Consider the following 20,323-nt stretch of genomic DNA (forward strand, 5'->3'; position numbering starts at 1 on the left):
CTAGGAATTAATTAGGTAAAGATTTAAGAATTAGTTTTATTAATTTTAAAAATTTAATTTTGTTTAAGGTTAAAGTATTTTATTAATTAATTAAAGTTAAGATTTCAAATTGAGATTCATTAAGGATGTATTAAGTTAAATTTTAAAGTTAATGATTAATTTAATTATGTTAAACTTATTAATTATTGATTTAATATTGGTTAAGGTTAAAATATTTTATTTATTTATCAAAATCTTTAAAGATTAATTATGTATATCAAGTTAAATTAGTTAATGATTAGGGTTAATCAATTAATAATTAATTTAGTTTTAATTTAAAGTTCATTTAGTTTGCTTTTAAATTACACTTAGAGTTAATTTATGCTTAAGTTTTAATTAAGTTTAGTTTAAATTAAGTTTTGTTTAATTTTAATTAATTTTAGTTTTAATTTAATTAAGTTAAGTTTTAATTAACTTTTAAATTTAGTTAATTATTTAAATTAATTTGAGTTTTAATGAAGTTTGAATTAACTTTTAAATAATTTTGATTAGTTTTTTATTTTAATTAATTTTTAATTAAATTTTAATTAATTTAAATTTAAATTTATAATTATTATTTTTTAATTAATTTGAGTTTTAATTAAGTTTTAATTAATTTTTATTTAAAGTTGTAATTTCTTTTTTTTAATTAATTTGTGTTTTAATTAAGTTTTAATTGAATTTTAATTAATTTTGATTGAAAGTTTTAATTAATTTTTTGTTTTAATTAAGTTTGAATTAAATTAAATTTAATTTTGATTTAAAGTTTTAATTAATTTTTTATTTTAATTAAATTTGAATTAAATTTTAATTTTAAGTTTTAACTTTTTTAATTCAACTAAGTTTAATTTAAGTTAATTTGGTTTAAATTATTAAGAATTTTGAAAAGATTGTTCAACCCATGTTAGATTCAAACTTAGCTTTGGGTTAATCAAACAAGCATCGTATGGATAAGTTTTTAGTCAGTGGCGAGGCATATGACCTTCTTGTGTATCAACGGTGGACCACTTTGTGAATACCTTCCAAAATAGTCCTGTCCAAAAAATTTAATACTATGTTTTAGTCTAACTAGCTCATGTTTGACTGGGGAAGTTTCGGTCAGATCCACTAAGTCTAGTGCACTAGGTAGAAGACACAAGATTCAGCCTAGACATGCCTTCGATAAAGCTTCTTTGAGGTACTATCATCCCAATCCATTCTGATGCTATGTTATTTGAGTTTGGTAAACCTTTTATAGTTAATCGTTCTAAACTAATAGCATGCATGACATAATATATAACAGGTAATTATGCATGATCATGGCAAGTCAATCAATTTAAACAAGTCATATTTATTACTATTATTATTATTGTTCTTGTTGTTATAATTATTGTTTTTATTATTGTTTTATTATTACAATTATTATTGTTGTTATTTTATTATTATTATTATTATTATTATTATTATTTATTATTATTATTATTATTATTATTATTATTATCATCAATTAGTTTACTAGTTAAAGGGCACATGATTATAATTAGATTTGTGGTGTTTGAAGTTTTGTTTTAGATTTAGCTCTCATTTGTAACCTAGATCTAGATTTTGTATAAGATATGGTAAATTAAATAATAAGTGTTATTGGAGAAATAACCTTATTAGAATTTTAGGCATTTAAAAAAAAAATGGGATTTAAATGGAGTCCGTATGCCACCTTAAGGGGATGAAATAATTAGGCCTAGGGAAAGCCTGATTGGAATAACCATGAAGTGGGAGTTGATTGAGGAATTAACTTAAGATTTGATTAGATAATCTTAAGTATAAATAATTATAGACTAGGTTATTTCCATACCGATCTCGTTTTCCCGAGCCCCTCTCCCTCGCGATTTCTTTCCCATCACTCGATTGTCGACTAGCGCTGCTCCGATCTACCGTCTGCTGTCGTCCCTCTTCTAGCCACGGACACCAGGTGCTCGTCGGAAGCTCTCATTTTGTGCCCATGCCCTAGCCGCAGCTGCTCACTCTTGCAAGCCCTGATCGTAGTCACCCGACATCGCAGATCGATGCCAGTCACCGGTCGCCTGTCTAAGATGTGGTGCAACCTTGACAAAGTGAGCAACCCAACGCCTTTGTCCTGATGCATCACTGATCACCGCAATCAGCAGCTGCTGCTTCTTACCCCTGCATGAGAGCTGCCGACCAAGGAGGAAAAGAGGCACTATCTCTAGGGGTCTAGCCACACTTTTGCTTCTCCTCTCACCTTCAAGGTGTGATTGGTCGCTTGCTTGGAGTCACTCGATCACCAAGAACAATGACTATTGGTTGAGAGAGGGATCTAAGTACGACATCGAATTTCTATCTTACCTTTTCATTAGATCAAGGGGTTTTCTTTATCACGTGTTATGGACTAAGGTAAGATAAGTTAATCTTAGATTTGAAACAATCTGGAGTCTACTATTGCATTGGGAGGTTTCTGATTTGGGTTGTTTGTCGGCTACTGTAGCTCCGACCATCCTCCTGCCTCTGAATTTAGGGCTGGACCTTACTTCTATTTAGATCGGTTGGTGTGGGGTACTTGGTTCAGATGACAACATCCCTAGCTCTAACCATTCATATTTCCGCTAGTGAGCTAAGATTTAGAGGTAATTCGTGTATTAAGTACATTTGATTTTACTTGTAGAATGATTAAGGTTAGTTAGAGGATTAATTAAAGATCATGTACAATTAGAGTTGCCCTAATTAGGTTGGGGATTTTATTTAGCTATTTAATTCAGATGAAATTAGCTAAATAAAATATGTTGATCCAGGACGTCGATTTGAGATGAGCGTCTCAACGTGGGATTGTTTAGTACGAGTAATAGATAAAGGCGAGTATTTCTTCCTCGGCCTCAATGGTTCTTTGAACTTAGTGCATGATTAGTTTTGTTTGAAGGATTAGGTTGTTTTACCTTAAATTTGTTTATTTTTTTTTATCCTGTTTGAGACTTATCTGCTTGATCTAGGAGATGATCTAGTTTTTCACATACAGTCTTAGCTTTTGGATATATATACTCTGTTATGTATATACATGTAGAGTATGTATGGTAGAGGATATTTTGTTGACTGGGTTAATATACTGATTATGCATATGTTATTGAGCATACACATCTTGGGTATGAATTATAGGAGTCACCTTGTTGACTGTCTATTTGCATGTTGTGTGTATACACATGTCTGCTGTTTACTATTGGAGGAACTATGTTGATTGTATCTATGTTGTGTGTACATGTGGCTGATGTGTACTATTAGGGGAAATATGTCAATACTACCTATGTTGGTGATCATAGGTGTCTGAAGTGATATTAGAGGTATCATATTGATTATACTTATGTTGTAGGGTGCATATATGTATGCACTACAACAAAAATGGATTTTCACAGCACGCAAATTCACTTTCCGCAGCGCACATTATACGTTGCACAATTAAAAGTTGTTGAAAGTCATAAATTATCCACAGCGTGCTTTGCGTGCTGCGAAAAATATTATCTGTAGCGCGCAACGCATGTCGCAGAAAATATTATCTGCTGCGTGCTTTGCGGGCTGCAGATAATATTTTCTATAGCTCGCAATGCATGCCGCGGATAATATTATCTGTGGCATGCTTTGCGCACTATAGAAAATATTTTCTGCAGTGCACAAAGCACACTGCGGATAATATTTTCGATAGCGTGCAAACGTACGCAGTTGATGGTCTTAACTATATTAAAAAAATTAATTTGATGAAAATAATAAACCAAAATTTTACAACAAATTTAGTGCAAATCAAATCCATACAAAATCAATAAAAGTCATAGTTTTTCATTATACCAAAAAACTCTAAAGATCTAAGACAAGATACAAAATTTCTAACAAACTAGCAATTACATAACAACAATTAAACTTACAATCCACACAAATTAGTATAATATGTATCAATCACACAATACTATAGATTTAGATAACCATGCGACCGTGCTTCCTTTTACATCATCGAAAAACTGTATTTTATCATTTGGTCGAATTAGGTCTACCTTTTTCACCAAAACCTTATCAACCCAAACATTCCAACATGATCTACCAAGAATAACGTGATGCACTTTTGTGTTTAGATCTGTGGATGCAATTTGACCTTCTGCAACAACTAATTCATTGGCAGACCAATGAAGCAGCTTACATTTAGTATTAGCACAAATATCTCCATGACTCATATTTCTCAAATTTGACTATAAATAAACAATACAAAGTTATTAATTCATTCATGTATATTTTTGTAACAATTTTATGCTTTATAAATACATAATTTTATGATAATTACCTAGAAAACATGACCAAAAGCATTACTTTTTTTTTTTTTGCACCAATATTGATATCGCTATTGCTACCAAAATCATTCCCAATACCACTACAAATGTCACCACTAGCAATCTAATTTTATAACCAAATAGTGTCAAATAATGTCATTATGATAATTTAAAATCATTTAAGTGTACATATCAAACTTATTATATATATGTTGTTTACTTACTAACCTATTCCGGATGATTTTGTTGCCTCATACTTTGTAAAAACATTGACATCATTTCTTGCATTTGTTGTTGAACATTCTGTACGATAGTTTGAAATTGTTGAACTATTCCATTATATTGAACAGAAGCTCCAGCTTTCGATGGTGTTACTCTACAGCTCATTCCGCACACTCTACCCTGAGCTTCCTTGCCAAACACAATGCTAATTGTATCATCAACAATATTAGTTATGTTTTGAGATTCGAGTGGACATTCTAGTATTTTTTTGTGCAACAAAAAAAAAACTTTTAATATATTATCATTAATATAATAGATGACTATAGGGGCGACATCAACATATAATGCATGTAATTAAAACATATAATGTATGTAGTTCAATGAAATCAACATATAATGTACGAAAGTAGTGAAGTTTTGGCTTTTGTTATTCATTCTCTACTTATGTCAACATATACACTAATGTAAAGACAGTGGTGAAATTATGACTTTTCTTATTCATTCTCTACTTATGTCAACATATAACATATACACTCATGTAAAGACATTTAGGTATCACCTTATAATACATTTGTATTATTTTTATATTTATTTATGCTTCTAACATGTGGATAATTATTCAATACTATTTCAGGAGCCATATCACCTAGAAGGTGCGTCACTGTTTTTAAACCTGTATATGACTATAAGAAATCTATAGTAACAATCATTGAGCGGTTGTGATGTAAATTTGCTACTACATAACTAAGAGATGACATCTGTTCTGTTATCCGCTTCGTTAGCATTCTTGGCCAATATGCTACAAAGACATTTCTTAAATTTGTGCATTCAGCTACATTCGGTTGCATCATTCATATAATTTGAAAAATAATCTTATTGAATTTCTTAAATACATCTGTGATTAACTAATGATTGTGTAAAAGATAATATCCAAATAATAATTAAATAATAAGATTATTTGAGAAATAATCTTATTGGATTTTTCAAATTTTTTTTAAATTTTTTCAGGATTTCAATGAAGTCACATTTAAGGGGATGAAACAATTGAGCTAGAAGAAAATTTCTTTGGAATATCCCTTTAGTGGGAGTTAATTATTTTCATTTCATCTAAAGTTGGAATTAATTGAGCTAGGTATAAAACTAAACCTAGGTTTAGCCGATTTATTCCTTTCTCCCATCTCTGCCCGATCTTCCTTCTTTCCCAAGACCTCTCATGATTTCCCCACCAGATCGTCGATCGCCGGTATCATCGTTTGTGCCGGCCATCATCGGAAAGCCCTCCGCAGCCATCGCCATCATCTTCTTGCTGTGACACCCACAACTCCGTGTGTTGCCACCACACTAGCCGCTTGTCTCGAGTTGCCGATTCCCTCTTCTGATCTATCTCTTTCTCGATCTCACGGCGCTGCCCGATCGTCGTCATCCTCGTCGTGCAACCCCTATCGGTCGACGCCACCGACATCGCTTACCTTTACAACCGATCGTTGTTGATCCGCCTTGTGGCCTAGTTGCCACCATTAGAGAGCTTCCGTTCCAATTTGAGGCCATCATCCATTTCATCGCTAGCAGCTCCTACCCATCTCGTTCATCCACGGTACTTTGCATTCGAAATGTTTTCCCTGTTGTAAGTTTCCTAGCTCGATCAAAACTGAAGAGTGTCATCCACAGCAGATGGCCATCGGAATCACATTGGGAGCAGATCGCTATCCTCTGATGCTCACTGCTATTGTCGCTGGGTGTACTCGCTTGGGATTCATTATGGGGGAGGGAGCGATTGAAGAGGGTAAGCTTGATTCCAATTTCCCGAGTTTGTGTAAACCTAATTGCTTCCATTAGTGGAATCAGATTTGGAATTAATCTTTGGATGAGGTTGAATGATGGTTAAGTTTGGGTATCAACAGATTTAATCCCTGTTGGAATATTAGCCGCGGATCCTTATTCACACCTCAGTGTAAGTTTCCATTAGTGTTTTTCCCTTTTGATTTCCACTGTAGATGATATGTTCTGTCATGATTTTCTATGGGCTAGTGATTCATGTTTTGCTTTGATTAAATCGTAATATGTGAAGGAAGAAGTTTATATTGGATTGGATTGGATTATGTGAGTTGGATTATTGATGTGTTGATTATTAGGTGGGTTGATTCTTATTAGTACGATAATCAATTATGGTGATAAAAGATAATGGAATTTGATTACTAAATGGGAGGGAAGTGTTGGATTATTAGATGAAATTAAACATTGTTGGTTGCTATGCGAATATCAAACCGGTTCCCTTGTACAAAAATTTTATATAAGTCCTGAATCTTTACTAACAATTTATTGTGGTCTTTAGAAATTAAATTATGAATCGCAAATGGAACTTAATATTATTAATTCCAAATTTAGCTTATTTGTTTTTGGTAGTTTAGACTTGGATCGCAAACGATGCTTAACATTATTGATCCAAATCCACCCATGTTATAAATTCAATTAAATATTAATTTCTAAAATGGGCTTCCAGGAATGCATGGCGAGGTACTAGACCTTCTTGAGTATGAGATCATCCAGCACCACCTAGTCAAAGCCTTTTAAAGAAATTTAATATTTAATTTCCTTCTAGTAACCTTAGGTTTAACCAAAAAGAATAATTGAATTACAAATTCAAAAAAACAAAAGAAACACAAAATCGAAAACATAAATTCGATTACCTAGATTCATTAGCCTCTTGTGTTTGGTATTTCAAGATATAAATAAAAGATGAACTAGTTATGATGCGGAAACTAATAACTAGCTATACCTTTTATAGCTTATAGACCTCACGATCTTCTGTCGTATTCCTCTTCTTATCTCGGACGTCATGTGGGCGACGATCTATCGAGATGAGAATCCACCCAAACTACCTTCCTCTCCAAGCAAGATTCGGCCACCACAATAACTCCAAGAAAGGATGAGGTTCGACCACCACCACCAAGCTCTAAGGGATGCTAGAAACAAAGCCTCCATTCTCTCATTCTCCGAGCAAAATCCGGCCACCACAAGAGCTCCAAGAGATGATGTGGTTCGACTACAAGAAGAAGAAAGGAGAAGAGGAATAGGGCCGGCCACACCAAGGACTAAAAGAGAGAAAAATAATAGATGATATGTTATGAGGTGAGACACCTCTATCCTCTATTTTATATTCCTTGGTCTTGGTAAATCAGGAAAATCTTATAAATAAAAACTTCCTTATATTCCTTGCTATTGTTTAAGAAGGAAAATTTAATTAAAATCTCCTTATTAAACCTCTAATGGCCGACCACCTTAATCCCTCAAAATAAGGAAAGTTTTAAACACAAAATTAAAACTTCCTAATTTGTTTCCGGAAATTTTTAAATAAAAATTTCTCTTTTGAAAATTTCCTTCATGGTTAGTCATAAAAGGAAATTTTTATAAATTAAAATCTCTTTATTAAAACATGTGGATGATTTCTAAAAAGGAAAGTTTTTATTTAAAATTAAAATCTTCCTCTCAATCTACAAATAAGGAAAGATATCAAATCTTTTTTTTAATATTTTGTAGAAACTATAATAGGAAAGATTTAATTTTAAAACTCTCTTTTAAATCATGAAGATGGTTACAAAAAAGGGAAAGTTTTATCAAAAATTAAAATATTCCTTTTAACTACAAATAAGGAAAGATATCAAACATTTCTCTTAATCTTTTGTAGAAAGCTATAAAATGAAAGATTTAAATTTTAAACTCTCTTTTAAAACCATGACTTCCACATAAGAAAAATTTTAAAAAATAAAATCCTTTTATTTTATTTTGGCCGGCTACCTAAGCTTGGGTTCAAGTTAGGGCTGACCACTCAATGGAACCAACTCACCTTGGTTTGGCCGACCCTAGCTTGGGCTCCAAGTTAGGCTTGGCCGACCACCTTAAGGTGGGTAAGAAGGTGGGTATGAGTGAGTATAATACTTTATAAATAAGAGGCTACGACAGGGACCGAGAGGAGGAATTGGTTTTGGTCTCCCGATGAACTTGAGCTTCCCGTGTTCGCCCTGAACACACAACTCGAGTTCATCAATAATAACTCATACCACTAAGGAGTTATTATTGAACTACCGCACCAATCCTATATTACTATATGAGATCCTCTTTATCATGAGTATGTTAGTCTTCCTGTATTTAAGATATAGAATGTCCACTAATTAAATGAGTTACTAACAATTCACTTAATTAATATCTAGCTCCAAGAGTAGTACCACTCAACCTTATCGTCATGTAGGACTAAGTCCACCTGCAGGGTTTACATGACCATCCTTATGAGCTCCTCTTGGGGACATTATCAACCTAGATTACTAGGACACAGTTTCCTTCTATAATCAACAACACACACTATAAATAATATCATTTCCCAACTTATCGGGCCTAATGATTTATCGAACTAAATCACACCCTTTAATAAGTCAAAGAAATAAATACTAGATATATGTACTTGTTATTATATCAGGATTAAGAGCACACACTTCATTAATAACAAAGGTCTGTTGGTGCAGCGGAGGCCGGCAAGAGGGGGGTGAATTGCTGAAAACACAAAATAAAAATACCCTCCTCGGATTTCAACTCAATTAATGCAATAGTAAATAAAGTAAAGGCAGAAATAAAATTAAACCAAGCAAGGAAATAGAAATTAAGTAGAAAACAGGATTTAACCTGGTTACAACCAAGGAGGTTGTTAATCCAGGGCAGTAAGAAAAAGCTCAGTAGAAAAATCTCCTTTGCTGAAGGCGGAGAAGCCTTTTACACTTTGGAAGCTTAGAACTATTGCTAGGAATGGCTACACAATGATTGCTTGAGTTGTTGTTGAATTCCTAGCTCCAGGTGCCTTTTTATAGCTCCTGGAAAGTCTATCTCGAGGGTCCAAGACGCTTCCAACAAGGTTTAAGGCGCCTCCAACTCGATCTGCGGATAAAACTTTATCCGCAGCGCAAACGGTCAAACTGGACTGCTCAAGGCGCCTTAAACAATCATTCAAGGCGCCTTCAATGTGTTCAAGGCGCCTTCAATGTGTTTAAGGCGCCTTCAAGGTTACTGCTACAGTAATTTCTGCTACAGTAATTTTAGCCTCTTTTGTCTTCTTTTCTTCTCCTCTTTAGCTTCCGAAGCTCCGTTCTTTTGGGTGATTGCGACCAACCGGAATAGGGCTCACCCGAACCCAATTCCCGGCCCTTCCGCAGCTTCTCGTCCCTCGGACGCACCGAGCTCATCGGCTCCTTTCCGTGTAGTCCTTCTCGTCCGCTACGTCTTCCGCTCGACTTCTGTGTTTCCAAGCTCCTGCACATTTCGCATAAGAGATCAAACATAAACAGGACTCAACTTAACGGTTGATCACATCAAAACTACCACGGGGTCCAACAATCTCCCCTTGATGTGCATCAACCCAAGTTCAAGTTAGGGTTAAAATAGACATAAAGTAATTTTAAAGAAAATTACTAAACTAACAAGTTAAGCATAATTTTTTGCAATTAGTAAAATTACAACACTTTTTATAATAACAGAAATTTCAAAATTTTCTAACTCCCCCTAAACTTGTATTTTTCTCTCCCCCTTTGATCACAGCAAAAATGGGGTTAAAAAAATAACCTAAGTTAAGTGAAATGTATAGAATTTAAAAAAATTCTAATTCAAAAACGAATTTTTCCAAACAAAAAAATTCTAAGTCAAATTTTTGAATTTTCAAAAAAAAATTTCTAAGTCAATATAAATTTTTCCAAAAAAAATTTCTAAGTCAAATTTTTGAATTTTAAAAAAATTCTAAGTCAATAAAAAATTTCTAAGTCAAATTTAAATTTTTGAATTTTCACAATCTGACTTTTTAGAATTTTAAAAAGATTTAAGAACTTTTAAAGCATTATTTAATTCTAGTTTAATGCTTTTTCAGAAAGTTAATTAAACATTTTTTTTTCAATATTTTGGCGAGGCGCTAGGCCTTCTTGGTTATTGGAGCAACAACCACTTCCTTAGACAAATCTTCCATAAAGAATTTCAATATTTAATTTTCTCACTGTAAGTTTTTAATTTTTGAAAAATTAATTAAGCACAGATTTTGGAACCCAATAGAGGTTCCTACCTACAGGGTTATTCAGATACTTAGGGGGTACATAATTTTTGGGTATCCTTCTAAGCTGGCCCTGATGGTTTCTAATATACCAGTTCAATTTTCCATAAACTTTAATTTTTGAATTTGGAAATCTATTTAAACATGTACTATTTCTTAATTTCTCAATTTCTAATTTTAGATTTTTATTTTCAGATTTCAAATTTTTATTTTCTTTTTCTAATTGATCTAATTCTTTAGACAAAGCTTTAATAAACTCAAAAGACTGTTTAGAGTTTAGGGCACGTACCTTACTTACCTCATCTTGCGATGCTCCCCCTTCATCATTGCTTTCTCCTTCTGATGTTCCTCCCCCTTCATCTATGCTCATTTATGAGCTAGACGTTTCTTCTAGCTGATGGTTGGCCATCAGTGCTAGTCCCGAGAATTCTTCGATGTCTGACTCGGAGGATGATGAATCTGACCAAGTAGCCTTTAGGTTCTTGTGCTTGGAGGATTCTGGTTTCTTGCTTTTTGATTTTTCCCTTTCTTTCTCCTTTCTCTTTAATTTCGGGCAGTCATCCTTGATGTGCCCTTCTTCGTTGTAGTTGTAGCAGCGAACCGTCCTTTTTCTTTGTTGATGCCTCTTTTTCTGCGGTCTAAATTTATTAGAATTAAAAAACTTATTGAACCGTTTTACCAGTAGTGCTGCTTCGGATTCATCGCCCGAGGCTTCGGAGTCAGAACCGATTACTTTTGCCTTTAGAGCTATGTTCTGACCGGTCTTCTCTACTCCATGATTCGTGAAGTTCAAAAGTCAAAATAACTGTTCTAAACTACTTACCTCGAGGTCCTTAGTGATGTAGTAAGCATCTACTAAGGACGCCCATTCTAAAGTCCTCGGGAAGACATTGAGCGCGTATCGGATGGAAACCCGGTTGGTTACTTCTTCTCCAAGGTTCGTTAGTTGCGTTATCAGCTCCTTGATTCTCGCTTGGAGTTGCGCTACCTTCTCGTCGTTGTTCATCCGGAGGTTTGTTAGTTATGTCCGGAGGATGAAGCTCCAGAAATTTCTCCCAAAGATCTTTTGCTGAGTCGTAGCTTCCGATCCGACTTACCTCCTGAGGTGGCAGAACGCTGAGGAGGTGGAATTCAGCTTTTCCGTTGGCGACGAAATCGGCTTGCTCCTTCTTGCTCCACGTGTTTTCTTCTTTGTCTTTAGGACCTGCAAAATCATATTTCATAGTAATTAAAATATCAAAGTCTGTTTTAAAGAATACCTCCATTTTTCGCTTCCATGTAGCGAAATCTCCGTCGAACTTCGGGGATGAATATTCGCGCCGGCCATTGTCTTGAACGTAGTGCTTCAGTTGGCGGTTAGTCCTTCTGAGGCGATCAGGCTCTGATACCACTTGTTGGTGCAGCGTGGACCGGCAAGAGGGGGTGAATTGTTGAAAACACAAAATAAAAATACCCTCCTCGGATTTCAACTCAATTAATGCAATAGTAAATAAAGTAAAGGCAGAAATAAAATTAAACCAAGCAAGGAAATAGAAATTAAGTAGAAAACAGGATTTAACCTGGTTACAACCAAGGAGGTTGTTAATCCAGGGCAGTAAGAAAAAGCTCAGTAGAAAAATCTCCTTTGCTGAAGGCGGAGAAGCCTTTTACACTTTGGAAGCTTAGAACTATTGCTAGGAATGGCTACACAATGATTGCTTGAGTTGTTGTTGAATTCCTAGCTCCAGGTGCCTTTTTATAGCTCCTGGAAAGTCTATCTCGAGGGTCCAAGGCGCCTCCAACTCGATCTGCGGATAAAACTTTATCCGCAGCACAAACGGTCAAACTGGACTGCTCAAGGCGCCTTAAACAATCATTCAAGGCGCCTTCAATGTATTCAAGGCGCCTTCAATGTGTTTAAGGCGCCTTCAAGGTTACTGCTACAGTAATTTCTGCTACAGTAATTTCAGCCTCTTTTGTCTTCTTTTCTTCTCCTCTTTAGCTTCCGAAGCTCCGTTCTTTTGGGTGATTGCGACCAACCGGAATAGGGCTCACCTGAACCCAATTCCCGGCCTTCCGTCCCGGCTTAACATCCCTCGACCGCCGCACACGCTCTTCACGCCCACCGGAGTACTCTTCCGCAGCTCTCTCGTCCTTCGGACGCACCGAGCCCGTCGGCTCCCTTCCCGTGCCGTCCTTCTCGCTAGCTGCGTCTTCCGTTCGACTTCCTGTGTTCCTAAGCTCCTGCACACTCAGACACAGGGATCAAACACAGCAGGACCTAACCAACTTGGTTGATCACATCAAAACTACCACGGGGTCCAACAAGGTCTTGTTCTTTTATGTAGTTAGTATAAAAAGAACTTACCTTAAATGGTCTTGCTCAATACACTCAGAGTGTACTAGTATAATTTTATAGCTAAGATGAACTAATACCAAATTACACTACGACTATTCCAATGGGTTGTTCCTTTTTATCTTAGTCGTGAGCTACTGTTTATAATTTATAAAGAATTGATAACATGATCTTCTGTGTGTGACACCACACACCATGTTATATACAATATAAATTAATTGAACAACTACACTTAACATATAAATATAGACATTTGACCAATGTGATTCTTATTTTTAAATAAATATTTATACAAAAGCTAGGCTTTTAGTATACACTCTAACAATCTTCCACTTATACTAAAAGACTATGCTGCCATAAACCCTACCATACATATGATTCCCAACCCTTCAACATGCCCATCAAAAGCTCTTACCTTAAGGGCCTTAGTGAAAGGATCTCCCAGGTTATTATCTGATGCAATCTAGGCGGCAACAACTTCTCCTCGTTATACGATGTCTCGTATTGGGTGGTACTTGCGCTCTATGTGTTTACTTGCCTTATGGACTTGTGGTTCCTTCGTGTTTGCTACTGCACCACTTATTATCACAATACATTGTAATAATTTTGGGCAAACTAGGAATCACATCTAAGTCCATCATGAAGTTTCTGAGCCATACAACTTCTATGATTACCACAGAGGTTGTCACATACTCAGCTTCTATGGCGGAGTCCGAAAAAGCACCTATGCTTAACACTCCTTCATTGTTATGACTTCACCTCCTAAAGTAAACACAAAACCCCGAGGTTGACTTACTATAGTCCCTATCTGATTGGAAGTCAAAATCCATGTAACCCACAGAGATCAAATCATTTGCTTAGTAAACCAACATATACTCTCTAGTCCTTCTCAGGTACTTTAATATATGCTTTATAACAGTTCAATGTTCTTGTCCTGGATTACTTTGATATCTTCTAACCATGCTTACGGCAAACAGATATCCGGTCTCGTGCATTACATAGCATACATTAGGCTTCCTACTGCCGAAGCATAAGGAACTACCTTCATGTCCTCTATTCCTTTGATGTCTTTGGAGACATCTCTTTAGATAAAGCTACTCCATGCCTAAAAGGTAGAAAACCTTTCTTGGAGTCTTGCATGATAAAACAAGCAAGGATTGTATCGATATATGAAGCTTGGGACAAACACAACATCCTTTTCTTGTGATCCCTTTGATCGCGCGAATATGCGCGCATTCTCCCAAGTCCTTCATATCGAATTGCTTGGATAACCATACCCTTACTTCCGACAATACTTTGATATTGTTTCCAACTGCCAAAATGTCATCTACGTATAGTACAAGAAATACCACAATGTTTCCATCACACTTCTTGTATACACAAGACTTATCTAAACACTGAATAAATCCACAAGTCTGGATTAAATCAGATGTTCCAAGATCTTGAAGCTTTGCTTCAGTCCATAAACCGATTGAGCTTACATATTAGATGCTCTTTTCCCTTTGCAATGACCCCCTCTGGTTCCTTTATATGGATACTTTCTTCAAGACTTTCATTAAGGAAAGCTGTCTTGACATCCACTTGCCAAATCTCATAATCCATATGAGTAGCAAAAGATAAAGAATTCGGATAGACTTAAGCATGACTACCGGTGAAAAGGTTTCCTTATAATTGATACCCTTTCAACAAGCCTTGCTTTGAAAGTTTTCACCTTCCCATCTGTCCTTCTTTTTCTATTGTAGACCTATTTAAACTCAATGGCTTTCACACCATTTGGTGGTTCTACAAGCTCCTAGATTTTATTATAATACATAGATTCTATTTCTGAATTCATTGTTTTTTGCCAAGATTCTGCATCTATATTTTGGAGTGTCTTGTCATATGTTCGGGGATCATGTTCATGTTTACCTAAGACCAAGTCCGATGACTCTCCCAAAAACATGAATCTCTCAGTTTGCCTTACAACCCTCCCACTACGACGAGGCATTGTCTATGGTTGTGTATCATTTGTGATACGTGTTGCAGTTTCTTGTGATATTTCATCTTGCACTATTGATACTAAAGTAGGCGTGTCCTCTCGCATTTCTTCTAGAACAATTTTACTCATGAGTTTTTTTGTTTATTACATAATCTTCCTCTAAAAATCGAGCATTGGTGCTAACAATGATCTTCTGATTTTTAGGATTATAAAACAAACCACCTTTCGTTCCCTTAGAATATCCTACAATTAGACAAACTTCTGTACGTGATTCCAACTTGTCAGTATCTCCTTCAGTATATGTGCTGGACTACCTCATATCCGAATATGACACAGACTAGGCTTACACCCATTCCATAATTCTATGGGAGTAGAGGGTACCGACTAGAAGGTACTATATTCAGAATGTACACTGTTGTTTCTAGAGCATATCTCCAAAACGAATTTGGTAATTCTGAATAACTCATCATTTATCTAATTGTTTCCATAAGAGTCCTATACCATCATTTTGTCACACCATTCTGTTGGGGTGTATTAGGTGCAGTCAGTTGGGATTGAATCCCGACTTCTAATAAGTGACTCCTAAACTTTCCTAAGAGGTACTCGCCACTACGATCTCACCGTAGAGTCTTGATACTTTTACCTTGATGTTTTTCCACATCAGTCTTGTACTCTTTGAACTTATCAAAGCACTTAGACTTGTGGCGCATCAAGTAAATGTACCCATATCTCGAATAGTCATCTATAAAAGAGACAAAATATTCGAAACCACCTCTTGCCTGGATAGACATAGGACCACATAAATCAGAATGAACTAGTTCTAACAAATCTTTGGCTCCATACCCCTTCGACTTAAAAAGCTTCTTGGTTATTTTTCCTTCCAAGTAAGACTCGTAGGTTGGAAAGTTTTCCACTACCAATGAACCCAAAAGTTCGTCGGCTAATATCCTTTGAATCCTACTCAAGTTAATATAACCTAGCCTTATATGCCAAAGATATGATTGATTCATTTCCGAAGGTTGTTTTCTCTTAATAAAGTTAGATGATGTGTTATTAATTTTCATTTGTTACATCATGAGAGTTATTGGATTATAAATTGCCAACCAATGTACCAGAATAGATAACTTCCCTATTTATCTTGATAACACCTTTGCTATCATAAATAGACAGAATATCCATCCTTGTATTATTTAGAAATTGAAATCAAGTTTTTTTCTAAAACTTAGTACGTAAAGACAATTTCTTAAAACCAATATTTTATTCTTATAAACATCTTCCACTGCAACAGCTACTACTTCTGTAGTATTGCCCATGTAAACCGTGATTTCTCCTTCGTGTAGTTGTCGGGTTTCCTAGAACCTCTGCAATGATTTGCAGACATGATCAGTGGTTATCATATCTACTCACCAGGTACCGGTAGATAACACCACTAATCATGTTCCAACTACTAGCGAATAAGATATACCTATATTGTTCTCTTCCTACGAGGACAGTCTGCCTATAAATATCCATACTGCTTGCAAATGAAGCACTTGCCTTTCGGCTTCTTCATTCCTGCTTTTAGTCCAGTACCTAGAGATCATACATTCTTGCCTGTCAGCCTGATTCTATTGTTTGAAGAGTTCCTTGAGATTGTACATCTTGGCCAATAGGCATGGTCTGATGCTGATGTTGCAACATATTTGATATAAAAGCCAAATGTAACTCCGTGCCATCTCATCTGCCTTGACCCATTTCCTATGATACTCAATCTCCTCTTCACTAGAATCGCTATTAGGCACATTAGGGTAAACCTCTGTCAGTACAAACTTATAACCTTTAGTAGTTAAGACAATGTCCAGGTTTCTTTTCCAATCTATGTAGTTTGGACTAGTAAGTTTGTTTTCTTTCAATATAATAGCCAATGAGTTGAAAGCCATCCTAAGAATTATAAAATAAATTTTGGGTCAAGACTCTAAATTTAGAATAATATTGATTCCTCAAACAATATTATTTAAATTTACCAACACCTCAAATATCGTGAATTTTGCATGTCACGATAGTGTAGACGTATACAAAATTAAAAATTTGTAAGAGGAGGTTTTACCCATTAATTTTATTCTTGTGAACCTAACTTTATGACAAATAAAATTAATAGTTGGTTTTCCTTCAGTCACACAAAGAATAGCAGTGACTCCAATGGAGAGGATACTATTAATTGTGTGTAAGTGTATACCATTACTTGATACTTAGTCCATTAAATAGGATTGTGCCCCTTCAGATAGAGAAGAACACACGCTTCTAAATAATTTCCTATAACAATCCATAAGAAAATTTGATCTAGTGATCTGCAAACAAACTCATCCGATGGGGAGGGAGACACTCAGATCCAACACGCAAGTTTGTCGCATCACTTACAAACCAGTAATGGAGATCGTGGAATTTATTTACTAATTCCTCTCCCACTTAATTATTTAAGGTGAGGAATTTTAACTATGCAAGCACACATCACATACACATATCATAGTAAATAAAAGTAATAAATATGGAAATTAATTTTTCAACTATTATACCTTTTTCCATCACTGCCCTCCGTGTGCTGCCAACCCTAGCTGCTGCCATCTTTAGCCACCGCAATCGGGTCCAATCGCCGCATCCATCTTGCTTTCTTTTCCGTTACGTCTCTGGTCCTTAAATAGTACCACGCCTCGCAAGGATACGATCCCCAACAAAAATAGAATTTTACATTTATCGATCCTATATTTCACAAAGGAATGTACATGTAATCTAGATAGAAGCAAAAATGTAAAATCCTAAAACTAATATAGCTCCTGCTGTATTTAATACATACAATCATGCACACATATAAAATGCCCTTGACATGTCCAAGGGTCCAATCACACACAATATCTATAAGCCATAATAGTTGGAGTATGCAACCACAGATTTAGCATATCCTACTATTATCCTGCCTAAATTATGTATGACATGTGCATAATTAAACTGAAAACCAAACACACAGAGGCAAACCCTAGTTCTGATACCAATTGTTGGTTGCTATGCGAAATATCATACCGGTTCCATTATACAAAAATTTTGTACAAGTCCTGAACTTTTACTAACAACCTATTATGTTCTTTAGAAATTAAATTAGGAATCGCAAACAGAAGTTAATATTATTGATTCCAAATTTAACTTATTTGTTCTTGGTGGTTTAGACTTGGATCGCAAACGATGCTTAACATTATTGATCCAAATCCACCTATGTTACAAATTCAATTAAATATTAATTTCTAAAATTGACTTCCAGGACTACATGGAGAGGTACTAGACCTTCTTGGATATGAGATCATCCACCACCGCTTAGTCAAAGCCTTTTAAAGAAATATAATATTTAATTTCCTTCTAGTAACCTTAGGTTTAACCAAAAAGAACAATCGAATCACAAATTTGAAAAAAGAATAGAAACATAAAATCGAAAACAGAAATTTGATTACCTAGATTCATTAGCCTCTTGTGTTTGCTATTTCAAGATCCAAATAAAAGATGAACTAGTTATGATGCGGAAACTAATAACTAGCTATACCTTTTATAGCTTATAGACCTCACGATCTTCTGTCGTATTCCTCTTCTTATCTCGGACGTCATGTGGGCGACGATCTATCGAGATGAGAATCCACCCAAGCTACCTTCCTCTCCAAGCAAGATTCGGCCACCACAATAACTCCAAGAAAGGATGAGGTTCGACCACCACCACCAAATTCCAAGGGATGCTAGAAACAAAGCCTCCTTTCTCTCCTTCTCCAAGCAAAATCCGACCACCACAAGAGATCCAAGAGATGATGTGGTTTGACCACAAGAAGAAGAAAGGAGAAGAGGAATAGGGTCGGCCACATTAAGGAATAAAAGAGAGAAGAATAATAGATGATATGTTATGAGGTGAGGCACCTCTACCCTCTCTTTTATATTCCTTGGTCTTGGCAAATCAGGAAAATCTTATAAATAAAAACTTCCTTATATTCCTTGTTATTGTTTAAGAAGGAAAATTTAATTAAAATCTCCTTATTAAACCTCTAATGGCCGACCACCTTAATCTCTCCAAACAAGGAAAGTTTTAAATACAAAATTAAAACTTCTTAATTTGTTTCCAGAAATTTTTAAATAAAAATTTCTCTTTTGAAAATTCCCTTCATGGTTGATCATAAAAGGAAATTTTTATAAATTAAAATCTCTCTATTAAAACATGTGGATGATTTCCAAAAAGGAAAGTTTTCTTTTAAATTAAAATCTTCCTCTCAATCTACAAATAAGGAATGATATCAAATCTTTTATTAGTCTTTTGTAGAAACTATAATGGGAAAGATTTAATTTTAAAACTCTCTTTTAAATCATGAAGATGGTTACAAAAAAAAAAGAAAGTTTTATCAAAAATTAAAATCTTCCTTTTAACTACAAATAAGGAAAGATATCAAACCATTCTCTTAATCTTTTGTAGAAAGTTATAAAATAAAAGATTTAAATTTTAAACTCTCTTTTAAAATCATGACTTCCACATAAGAAAAATTTTACAAAATAAAATCCTTTTATTTTATTTTGGCCTGCCACCTAAGCTTGGGTTCAAGCTAGGGCCGACCACTCAATGGAACCAACTCACCTTGGTTTGGCCGACCACCTTAAGGTGGGTAAGAAGTGTTGGGATTTTTGAGCCGCAAAAACCCCGAAATCTCATGCCACCAGATCCGTGCGAAGATAAAAATTTCGTAATTTCGTGTACAAGTTTCTCTAATCCTAGATCTACCTTAGATCTACATGGAAGAAAGATATACCTTTGTAACGAAGCCCTTCGCTTATCCCGCTCGTCCAAGAAGATGCCGGATCTCAAGGGTGTCAAGTGAACACCCCTTTATGTGTATCCACACGAACGATTAGGTGGAGAAGAAAACTTAGAGTGTGCTAGCACCCTTGAAGGTTTCGGCCAAGATGGAGGAGAGGGAGAGATGAAGAAAGCAAGGAGGAAGAAGATGGAGTTACAAAACAAAATGAAACTCACTCAATGAGTTAAGTGGCCGACCACTTCAAGGAGAGGTTTTAAACCTCCATGGGATATCAAGAGTCACAACTCTTAATCTCCCTCATGATGTGGCAAACACATAAGCCAACCTTGATGATGTGGAACATCATCATTGACCCACTTAATGCCAACTCACAAATGAGGTGGCAATGGTCAAGTCAAACTTGACCTTTCATCTTCCCTCTCAAGTCAAGTCAAATTGGACCGCTTTTCTCCCATGGTTGATCCAATCTAACAATTTGATTCAAATCAATTTAATATAATGAATCTCTATTCATTGATTAAATTGATTCAATGAAACATAATCTAAATTAGATCCATTGAACACATGAATCAAATCGAG

At 35.2% G+C, this 20,323-nt stretch overlaps 1 long non-coding RNA gene across 4 annotated transcripts in view; it reads left to right on the plus strand.

Annotated features, from left to right (window-relative positions):
• Positions 1–5,607: 5,607 nt before the first annotated feature.
• The window catches only part of LOC122030889, a 44,473-nt gene continuing 29,757 nt past the window's right edge, over positions 5,608–20,323 (plus strand). The window contains exons 1-2 of one of the 4 annotated variants that reach the window (XR_006125647.1): positions 5,608–6,132; positions 6,207–6,637. This is a non-coding gene — a long non-coding RNA (uncharacterized LOC122030889). Of the gene's footprint in view, positions 6,133–6,206; positions 6,638–20,323 lie in introns of those variants that run through there. The other 3 variants (XR_006125645.1, XR_006125648.1, XR_006125646.1) reach the window with 3 other exon arrangements.

The sequence above is a fragment of the Zingiber officinale genome, chromosome 11A (assembly GCF_018446385.1).
Source record: "Zingiber officinale cultivar Zhangliang chromosome 11A, Zo_v1.1, whole genome shotgun sequence".
In the NCBI taxonomy this organism is placed as follows: Eukaryota; Viridiplantae; Streptophyta; class Magnoliopsida; order Zingiberales; family Zingiberaceae; genus Zingiber; species Zingiber officinale.